The sequence below is a fragment of the Tasmannia lanceolata genome, unplaced genomic scaffold (genome assembly GCF_043159265.1).
Source record: "Tasmannia lanceolata isolate RefF3 unplaced genomic scaffold, GAP_Taslan_0.1 ptg000012l, whole genome shotgun sequence".
NCBI classification, from domain to species: domain Eukaryota; kingdom Viridiplantae; phylum Streptophyta; class Magnoliopsida; order Canellales; family Winteraceae; genus Tasmannia; species Tasmannia lanceolata.
The window spans coordinates 44,396,849-44,407,925 of record NW_027518689.1 but is presented as its reverse complement, the minus strand read 5'-3'; positions in this window follow the sequence as shown (position 1 = coordinate 44,407,925).

Below are 11,077 nucleotides of genomic sequence, written 5' to 3'. Positions count from 1 at the left end.
AGACTTTGTGGTGGGACATCTAGTCCTGTCAGTGCACGTCTATCGCTCTACTAATAGCAAGGTGGGCATATTAGCCATAGATGGGGTGACCTGAATTTGATTTGATTTGATTTTTTATTTTTTGGTACTTTTGACAATTTTCTGTCTTGGGGCTTGTCTCTCCTTTTATTCTAGTTCTCACCATTTCAAAAACAAAATGACCAAAATGTCCTTATATGTGAAAAGACAAAATTTAAGCCCTTCCTATTTTTCAACACCATCTCCTCACTAATGCCTCGTCAGTTCTTGGTAAACTAATATTCTGTGAAAAAAATTTCATGGTTGCCCAACATGGCTTACGAGAAAAAAAAGTAGTCTGTATTTGTGCCAAAGCCAACCCTAACTGGGCAATTCTAACTTCCAAAGCCATTGGGCAGTGAAAGTAAAGCATTGTAAGCTCAAAATCCACCCCCAATTAGTGGTGCCAGTATATTTGGGTGATCTTAACCATTCATTAGTTAACTACTGCTGCACCTCAAAAATCCTCTGCACAAATTGATCCTTACTCTCCAATCTATAGAGGTTTACGTTTGGCTGACAGGAATTTGTTTTTATGATAAATCCGCATTTCCAAGTGGAGATGAGGGTGAAATCCCTAAAAATCCAAGAAACAAAATCCCGGAAACACTAAAAGGGTGTTTGGATATGCGGATTTTGAATCTTGACAAAATTGTAGATGGGAGACGAGAGAAGACAGAGACCGACCGTCGTCTTCTGATTTCTCGCCCTTCTTCATGACAGCAAGAGAGCAGGAGATCGTCCAATGTTTCCAGGTTTTAGAAATCTTAGAATGGGGGAGAGATTTCTAATACCTGGATTTTTTACTTAAAATCCAAGAAACGCGATTAGGACAGCATACAACAGCTTGATTATGGACCCTCTCTTACACGGTTTTCAAACTAAAACCTGGATTCTAAAATCACGGTATCCAAATGACCCGTAAAGAAAATCTATCGATCATAAGTTGCTAAAAATCCAGAAACAAAAAACTCTACTAAAAACCGGATCCATCTTTTCCAGATTTTTAGTAGCACTCAAACTTGGAGACGCCAATTTATGATGAAAACAAATTCCTGGCAGCCAAACATGCCGTTAATGTAGATGACTTAGTATAGAAGCAGCCACAGATCCGAGGGTAATTCTTGGGGCACGACCAATCTACATCCGGGCCCAACAAATGAATGATTCAAATCAGCCAAATATTTGGATCCCATTATATTTTTCCTTACACTCATGCCACTAGTAGATCATTAAAATATCAGTGTGTTACTGGCGATTTCAATCGACTACAAAAAAAAAAAAAATCTCTCTCACGTGCACCCTCAAAAACAGTGGGGCCCACATTTTTGTGGATGATCCAAACCGTTCATTTGTTGGGCCTGATGTAGATAGGGTGGGCCAAGAAAACTTCCTCCATAGGATGTTCCTAACCCTTTGATTTGTTGAAGTTTAAAATGGATGGAGCAGTACGTAAAAAAACTTTCTTACTGAGAAATTTTCTGGGCCCTCCTGTCTACAAGACTACAACAGGGTCCAACAAAGGAACGGTTTGGATCACCCAAAATATGTAGGCTCTGATGTCTTTCGGAGTGGGGGTTTGATCTTCATGGATTCAGATCTTTACATGGAGTTTGTCTTTCTTCTTCTTCTTCTTCTAGATTCTTCTATCTGTTCCTTGTATTCCAGCACTGTATTTTTAAGATGTCGTTTTTGTTGGAGAATTGGAGGGTACTGTTTGTGATAGAAAATAGAAACTAAAGATTGTTGCTTCAATGCGTGATATCACTTTCCTTAAGACAAGATTCGCCCCCACCAGTAGTGTGCAAAGGGGATCCGCGAATTACGTCCAAGATACAATGAAGCCTAGTAGGGAAGCTCTACTAACGTTTGATGACGCCTCGCACTAGCAGAATCAAACCCGAAATGCCCTTCAGAAATTTCAAGCCTTAGAGAAATTTCCAGATACTGTTTCTGCAGAAGAACAATATCTAGAATAATAAAACAAAAGAAAACAGTATGTAGAAATACTTGGGGAATTTGTAAGAATGTAGAAGTGTGTTTAGAATCTATCAGAATAGCAGAAGGAAATTGGTAATTCGATTATGTTCTTAAATGACCGAATTCTGCACATTTTACAGACCACCAGGTGTCTTTTCAGTGTGTAAAACACCTCTACAGGGGACATTTCCAGAATGATTGAAATCTGACCTCTACACGTGCGAAGTGCAAAGTGCGCCTAAAAAAGCGCCACTATGCGCCCTATAGCCCATTGCCCACGCCGCGCGCGTGCGAACGGTGCGTTGCACCGTCCCGCGGGTCCAACCCAATGTGCAATCAAACAAGTATAGAGAAGTGTAGTGCTTTATAAGCCCTTATCTTTCCTTTCTCTTATTCGGTACGGGACTATCTTTTCAACTACACTTCTACATCATTTTGTAAAAGCAAATCTTTCCAAGAAAACATTTTCTTTTTCCCAAACGCTTTTGATAAAATATTTTCCAAAACACTAAAACATGAAAAATACATGATTTTGAAAAAACCAAAATCCCTAACAGTTTTTAGTATCTTAACCTGATTTTGCAGGATTTTTGACCATAAATAAAGCGCTTATATTTTTGGACTAAAACAATGCCAAGATGGCACCATTAAAGCTAACTTTAGAAAGATAAAAAGTAGTGAAAACGAAAAAAAAAAATGCAATTACTAGCGTTAAAGAAGGTAACCAGTTAAAGAAGGATTCTTTTCTAACCTTAGTTAATAGAAGGATTTTGGATATTAATGAGTGCTGGCGAGGATCTTTATCCAATAGCAACCCTTTGAGTTTTTATACGATGCCCTATCGTCAAATACCACTTTGGAGAAAAGTACCGAACATGGGCTGATGTCTGGGGAAACTACGGATTACAGGCCCCTTTTAAAACACGAACGAAACACGGGCTAATCTTCAAAATTGAGGTCAAAAGACCCTGATACCCTTCTGACATCAACAGAGTCCTCCTTTTTCATTACTGCCTATTAAATTGGCGCGCTTAACGTGGATTCTTTTGATCTGTTTGAATGCGTATTTGAACCGAAAGAACCTTGGGTTTGTTTCTATCTTGGCCATCAGAAATAACGGATGAATGCTTGACATGTGTTGGGAAACTTAATCTTTTTGGAATGCTGACGTTATTAAATACTTTAGTGAGCAGCGTTATCTTTTCTCACTTCTTCTCTTTTGGTTTAGAGGGAATTAGTCCCACTCTACAAAGTGGGGTGGGGACACCCTACGCCATCAAATTTGGGATATGGGATTTGCTAGGCAATTTTGCAGAAATGATATTCCCACTCTCTCATTATCAAATCACTGAAATGCTAATATTAGTAGCCTTTTCTAAATAGCCTTTAAATTCCTAGAATGATCTCTAAAAACTCATTTTTAAAAGTCTAGAGTGTAGGGTGCCATTATTGAAATTCTCTCTCCCTGTACACGAACGCCCCCGCCCTAAGACGGGAGAAGAAGAAGAAGAAGAGGAAATCGTCCGCTCAACCTAGGGACGAATCAACTTAAATTACCCTTTTCAAGATGTAAGTAAATTCCTCACAAGACTGTAAATCTTTTCTTGATGTGCTAAACCCTAGTCATAACACTGAATGCTTTAAATTCTTGCTTTTCTGTGTTTGTCTCTTCTCAAATTGTATAAGAACTAGCATTTTCCTCTCCTTCCATACAGAGATTAAAAAAAAAATCATCTTTAAATGTTAATGACTCCGGTGAATGAAAAAACAAGCATCAGGGGGGAGAAAGAATACTGTTGAAAATGTAAAGAAACATAGCATTTCTTGATAAGACCCTTAATTATATTTAAATGTGGTTTCTATATTATTAAAACTATGTTTTGTTGGGTTTTGTATAGACAATGTTCTTAGCTAATTCTTGAATATATGAGGGCAGATCTAAGATTGACAATTCACCTTAAAACATCAACATTAAATCTACTAATAAAAATAGCATCATGATGCACTAAATTAAATATCTGATACGCAATAAGTTAGTGCCAGGATCCGGCTTCCAAGTTCAGAACAACAAAATTTACAAAGTCCTTGAGCTATGCTTCTCTTTTCTTTTTAAATTGATCATTTGTCCAAGCTGAATTTCTTGTGTGTCATGAACCATTATGTGAAGTTCAGTTGTGACTTGTGAGGGGAGACTAAGGGCTTCATGGCTTGCAAAACCCTTCCAATCAAGAAAACTGTAATAGCTTACACAGAAAAGCTATTACATTTTTTAAACAACAAGCAAAAGTCCATCCTCATAGTCAGAATTGCATACTAAACTTGCATAATGAGGCATCTCTCCAACCCCTCTTCTTTCGATCAATTTCTATCTTTTAACTTTTGAAGGATTCAAATATTGTCCATTCATTCAACTTATTAGTACCGACAGACCATCCTATCTTCTTGCATTTAACATAGGAAATGACAAACCGCAATTCAAAGTTCAAACTATGAAATCGCAAATCTCCACCACCACTTTCGGGCCAAGCTATATTGAAGTTGAACTGGTTGTATCTATCAAGGCTACTCTAGGCTCTCAGTTTGCAGCTTGCACATTTGCATTTCATGACGTGCACCCTTTTTCTAATTACCATCCCTGCTCGACAAGAAGTTCCTTGCATCTTTTTCTGCTTATCAGCAAACAAATCCGTTATTTTTGAAAATTATATGTAATAAATCGGTAGAATTGACAGAACTTTTATAATCATTGTTTCCAGAATCGTATTTTCATTCCTGTATAGTAAATAGAATTCATTTTATTTTCAATTTTTTTTTTGAATGGCAAAAGATTCATTCAAGAAACAGACCAAGGTGGTCAAGTACAAAGAGAACAGAGAAGAAATATAAGAAAAATACAACAAAAGATCCAGAGAAACAAGCCCAAACGGACAGCCGGCTCAAGGCGGAAGGAAATCAAATTGCTCAAGGGCCTCCATATGGACTCCCGCCCTAGCCAAGTTGTCTGCAACCCCATTTGCAGATCTTCTAAAAGAAGAATTTCGTTGTTATGGTAGTAGTCCATTGCCTTGACTGGTGAAGAAATTACTCTACTGTGATCTTTGCTATCATTTCAGTGTTTGTTCACTAGGCAAATAAAGCATTTTGACAACTTATCTGTGTTTTTCTGTAACAGTTTTGCTAGAGTATGTTAGTAATCCATTTAGTTATATAAGGGTAGTCTAGTCTTTTCTCATGTATTGTAACCCTATTCATGTGTATATTAAGAGTCAGTACGTGAAGTCTAACAATTTTCCTCTTTCTCCTTCTCTTCATTCTTTCTATGTCTATCTCTCTCACTTTTTCATGGTGTCAAAGCTCCTACGGTTCTCTTACATTCTCATTCTCTCTCTTCTTCCAAACTTCAAAAAAAAGTTATTGTTCATGTGAACAGTACCACTGCATTGGTGGTTGTGGTCTTGGGGGTGGCCACGAGAGTATTGGAGGTCGTGGCCGTGGACAAAATTTTGTTCTCATTGTGGTTTAGACAGTCACACCATGGTCTATTGTTGGGATCTATATGGCAGACCTTCAGGGTATGCAAATTATTCTATATGAGGGGAGGAGGCCTCAGCATCTCCAGTGTCATCAGGGCATGATCTCTCGTCTGAGTCTGTGATGATTTCTAAAGCAGAATATGCCCTGTTTCTCAAGGTCAAGTCATTAGCTTGAGAGCCTGCCTTCCTTCTCTCAATAGTCTATGGATATGACCACCCTGGCTAAACAAGGTAGCTCCTTTGCTTGTTTACTTTCTTCCTTAGGACCCTAGGCTATTGACTCAGGTGCCTCAGACTGTATAACCGGTAACCCTACTGTACCGTCTTCTTTCGAGTCTTGTGTTTCTTCACCTCGTAGTGTAACATTAGCAAATAGGTCTACATCTTAAGCATTTGGGATTGGACAAGCCCAACCCACTTCTAATCTCACTTTATCGTATGTTTTATGTGTTCCAAAATATTCGTTTAATGTACTTTCCGTAAGGTAGCTAACCAAATCTTTTGACTGCTATGTTTCTTTCTTTCCTTCTTATTGTGTTGTACAGGATCTCAGGACACAAAGGAAGATTGGTGGCGGGCATGAAGTCTCTACTACCTAAGAGTGGATAGTGGAGCTCTTCATAGTACTTCTCCGTCCTATTTGTGGCATTGTCGGCTTGGTCATCCCTCAACAGAGAAGTTGAAGCTCTTCATTAATTGTTCTGTTCCTCCTACATATTGTCATTCATGTCAGTTTGGGAAACACTATAGGCTGTCCTTCCCGTCTAGGGCTATGAGTTGAGAGTCAGATCCTTTTCTTGTAGTTCATTTGGATTTCCCCAATGGCTTAGTAAATACATTGGCCAACTGTTCTATGGACCGATTGAAGATAGTATTGATCCCTCCTCTTTGGAGCTTTTCACACACTCTACTTCAATATGCTCGTCCTCTCATGGAACTTTGGATTAGAGGCAATGTGAAGTGTTGGCCATTTGTCACAATGCAAGATATTGGAGATGAAGACGGAATACCAATCCGTGTCATAAGGGGCCTCAACCAGGTCAATTCCCCCCATGTACGAGCCATAGCCATGGTTTTAAATTTTGGTTTTGGTCCCAATTTCGGCCTTGGCCGAAGCCGAAATTTCGGAATAATACTATATTTAAAAAAAAAAAAAAATCAATTTCCCTGTAGAACCGAAATTTCAGATTTTGTGAAATTTCTATTTCGGCTTCAACAATTTTGGGTTTCGGCCGAAATTTAAAACCATGGCCATTGCTCTGTACTCTGCCTCTAAACTCGATGTAGCCACTACATCTTGTTTCTTACTCCGCCAAGACAATGTTTAAAAATTCGGATGTGACGCGAAACGAGGACGAAGAAAGATCCTTGTCGACTTGGCGCAGATGCGGTTGAGTACTCGGTTGACATGGTTATAATTCGGGAGAGTCAAATGAGTTTTATTGACTCTATAGGGTAAAATACGGAACGCGGATGCGGCACAATGCGGAACACAGCCAAGGTAAAAGGGAGTCGACTCGGACGTGGGGGTGTTTTAAAACTATGCGCCAAGATAGATTTTCGTCAAAAAGGTGCAGTAACTTGCAGTAACTTGCAGTTGATCTCCTATCTGCTGGAGATCCTGCCCAATCTGCATCTATAAACCCTTCTAATCTCAAATGCTTATGCTTCATGAGGAATAAGCCTTTTCCAGGAGCATTTTTTAAGTACTTCACTATCTGCAGGCCTGCTCCCCAGTGTGAAGTACGAGGTGAACTCATAAACTGACTAACTACTCCCACTGCATATGATACATCGGGACGAGTCACGGTCAAATAAATCAGTTCACCAACAAGCCTCCTATATCTCTGTCAGGGTCCTCCAATCCATAGATACCTCATCCGGCTTTGTTCCTAAGGAGCCCATCTCCTCTAATTGTCCAGAACATAATTCCTCTGTGACAAGGAAAGACCACCTAGAGAATATGCCACCTCTATACCCCGAAAATAGCGAAAACGTCCTAGGTCTTTAGTGCAAAACTCCGTCCAAATGAACATTTTAAGCAACCGAATACCTGTCCTATCATCTCCAGTCATAGTTTAAATTTTCACTGAAATCCGCAATTTCGGTCGAAACATTTTGGTTTCGGTCCAAATCGACATCGAAAGTACATTGTGTTTGAATTTGGCGAATTTTCTGACAAAATTTCAGGCTATTTATAAGATTTCCACCGAAATTGTCGAAATTATCAAAATTTCGGCCAAATTTTTCGAAATTCCCACCAAATGTTTTAAAAAAAATACCAATTCTTTACCGAATTTTATGACTTCGGCCAAAATTTCCACCGAAACGAAAATATTTTGATTTCGGTGGTGGTCGAAACCGAAGTCGACACCAAAGCCAAAATTTAAATCCTTTTCCGCAACAATCACAATGTCATCAACATACACAATCAACAGGATATAGCCAGCATCAGAATAGGCTCTGAATACTGGGTGATCAACTGCATACTGTCTCATACCAAACCACATGATGGCCTCGGTGAATCTAGCAAACCATGCTCGTGGTGTCTGCTTCATAGCCCATATAACGCCTTATAGAGACGATATAAAGAACCAATCTCCCCTCGAGCAACAAACTCAGGAGATTGCTTCATATACACCTCTTCATAGAGATCACCATATAAGAAGGCGTTTTTCACATCCAATTGATAGAGAGGCCAACCATGGTTAACTTCCAAGGAGATCAGCATACGTACAAAAGGTATCTTGGCCACTTGAGAGAATATCTCCATATAGTCCACACCAAACGTCTGGGAATAGCCCTTAGTAACTAAACAAGCTTTCTAACGATGCATTGTCCCGTTTGGTAAATACTTCATAGAAAACACCTAATGAAAACCAACAGCTTGGGCACCTTGAGGCTCTTTACGGTGAGAGTAAAGAGCCTCCCTCTTAGCCTCATGGAAGAGCGCCTACCTGGACTGGATGAGCTAATGCCTCTGCAATAGATTTTGGGAGAGCAGTAGATGATTAAGAAAGAAAAAAACTCATGTAAGATGGAGAAACACAATCAAAGGACACAAAATGAGAGAGAGAGGGTGAGATGGTGCCGAGGTAGAAGCAGTCAGATCAGCGAGCACAATCTGGCGAGGACCATGAGAGTAAACCTGCAAATGTGAAGGTAGAGCAGCCACAACAGAATTAGGTAGAGGAAGAGGTAAAGCAGTCTCATGAATAAGGTCAGTAGTGAGAAAAATATTGGACATAATAAAAAAAAGGGTGGCATCGGCAGAGACAAAGGACCGCCCTAAGGTAGGACTGTAACACTTATACCCATTCTGTTGGTATTTTAATATAAAATAGCCCTTGTTGGTATTTTACAAAGTTCTTTGTTTACAAAAAGAAGCCACTTTGTTTTGGAAAATGGGTTTGCTCACTTCCTTCACAAAAGCGAATAGTCCCGTATTCGAAAGTGAAGAAGAGCTTCATGTGTTTATATAGCTTTTCACTTCCTTAGCTTTGTGAATGAGAAGAGGAGAAAGAGGGCCTACGCGCATGAGCCACCAAGTGGACCCGGTGGGCTTTTGGCTATACCACACGCGCGCCGCCCAACCCGGCTCGGTCGGCCGCGCGTGCGAGCAAAGGTTTTTCCATCCCCTACATTTTAATTTTGGTTTCTATCCGTTTAACTTCACTGTTACCTTCGCAGTTTAAGCCGGCGTACCTGAAGTAAGCCGGCTTACTGGAACGTCATTAACTGGGTAATTAACGGCGCATTTCTTGAGTAAGCTGGCGTAACTTAATAACGCCGGCGTACTTGAATAGCGCCGGCGTACCTAAGCGTTGTGACTATTGGGGAAGTGTCTCTTCGCATCTGTAACGCTTTTTTAACGGCTCTTTTCTCTTAAAGGGCGTCTTTACTTCATTAAAGGATGTGTTGAACAGACATGTTTGGCTTTATAAAAGAGGATGTTCTCTGTGTTTTTTCTACACAACAACAGAACGAAAAACTATTGTTTTCTTCTTGCTTTTCTACTTTACTGTAAACAGTGTTTTCTTTCTTCCTCGGTTTATTTTTCGTATTTTGTTGGGCTACTGGAGTGTTCGTGTGGTTCGAATCTCTGAGATCGTGCAGTTCTTGGAGATTGACGGTGCGTCGGGTTGTTGTATCCTGGGGGTGATTGCGGCAAGTAATCTGCTGCATCAGAAGTAGTTTCCGCAGAGGCACAAATTCACCTTAAAGAGAGCGACATAGTCCGTGCCTTATCTCGCCGCATCAGAAAAGGTTTTACTAACGCTGTTTGTTTGTTGTTTCTGTTCTACTACAGAATCTGGTAAGCTGTATTATTCCTTAAATTCTCAACACTTTCTGGGTGCGAAAATAAGCCAAGAAAGACGCATTTTTCAGAGCGCGCATCTCACTTAGCTAAACCAGAACTCAACTTATGGACAAAGAAAACACACCCAAAAGTGCGTGGAGTTAAGGGAAATGGTTCGTCTGAAGGGTGAAGAACCAAAAAAGGTTAAAATCCATCTAACACCAAAGAACGGGGACGGTTACCAAGAAAAAAGCCATAAGAACTGCATCAAATAGAGCTTTGGAACTTTCATATGAAAGAGAAGGGTGCGAGCCACATCTAGTAAATTCCTCATCTTTCACTCAGCAACCCGATGATGCTTTGAAGTATATGCACAGGGATATTGATGAAGAACACCATGTAACTCGAGAAATGATCGAAAACCATATGCAGAAGAAAAGTATTCTCTGGGATTGTCTGTACACAATCAGCCAATAGAGCAATTATATTGATTACAATGATAAAAGGTGTGAAAAGTAGAGAACACCTCAGAATGATCCTTCAATAAAAATAACCATGTCATAAGCGAGCAATCATCAACAAAGATAACAAAGAAAAGAAGAGTTTCTACAAGGACCCCTTACATCAGAATGTATTAACTCAAAGGGACGTGCAACTCGACTAACTGGATGCGATGGGAATGACACACGATGGTGTTTGCCCAACTCACAAGACTCATAATGAAACGATGTAACATGACTCGATACAAGACCAGATCGACGCAACTTTTCGACGAAGGTATGTCCCAATTTGTAGTGCCACTAAAAGGGGTCAACTGAGCTATGTAAAGCAACAATGGTCCCTTGCTGATTTAGGTAATAAAGACCGTTTACCTCACGACCCGAACCAATCCTCCTCTCAGTCTTCAGATCCTGAAAAACACACAAAGAAGGGAAAACACACAAAATAATTCAGATTCTACGCTTGCTGACTGATAGAAAGTGAATTAAAAGGAAATGTAGGAACACATAATATTAAGGATAAGGAAAGACCAGAGGATAGAGAGGCGATCCCTATTCCTGAGACAGGAGAGGTAGTCCCATTAGCTAAAGCAACAAAAGGAGGAGGTAAAAAAGAAGACTGGAAGGAAGAAAGAATACCAGAGTTACCAGTCATATGATTGGAGGCCCCTAAATTATTGAGCCATGATTTAGAGGTAGAAAGAAAA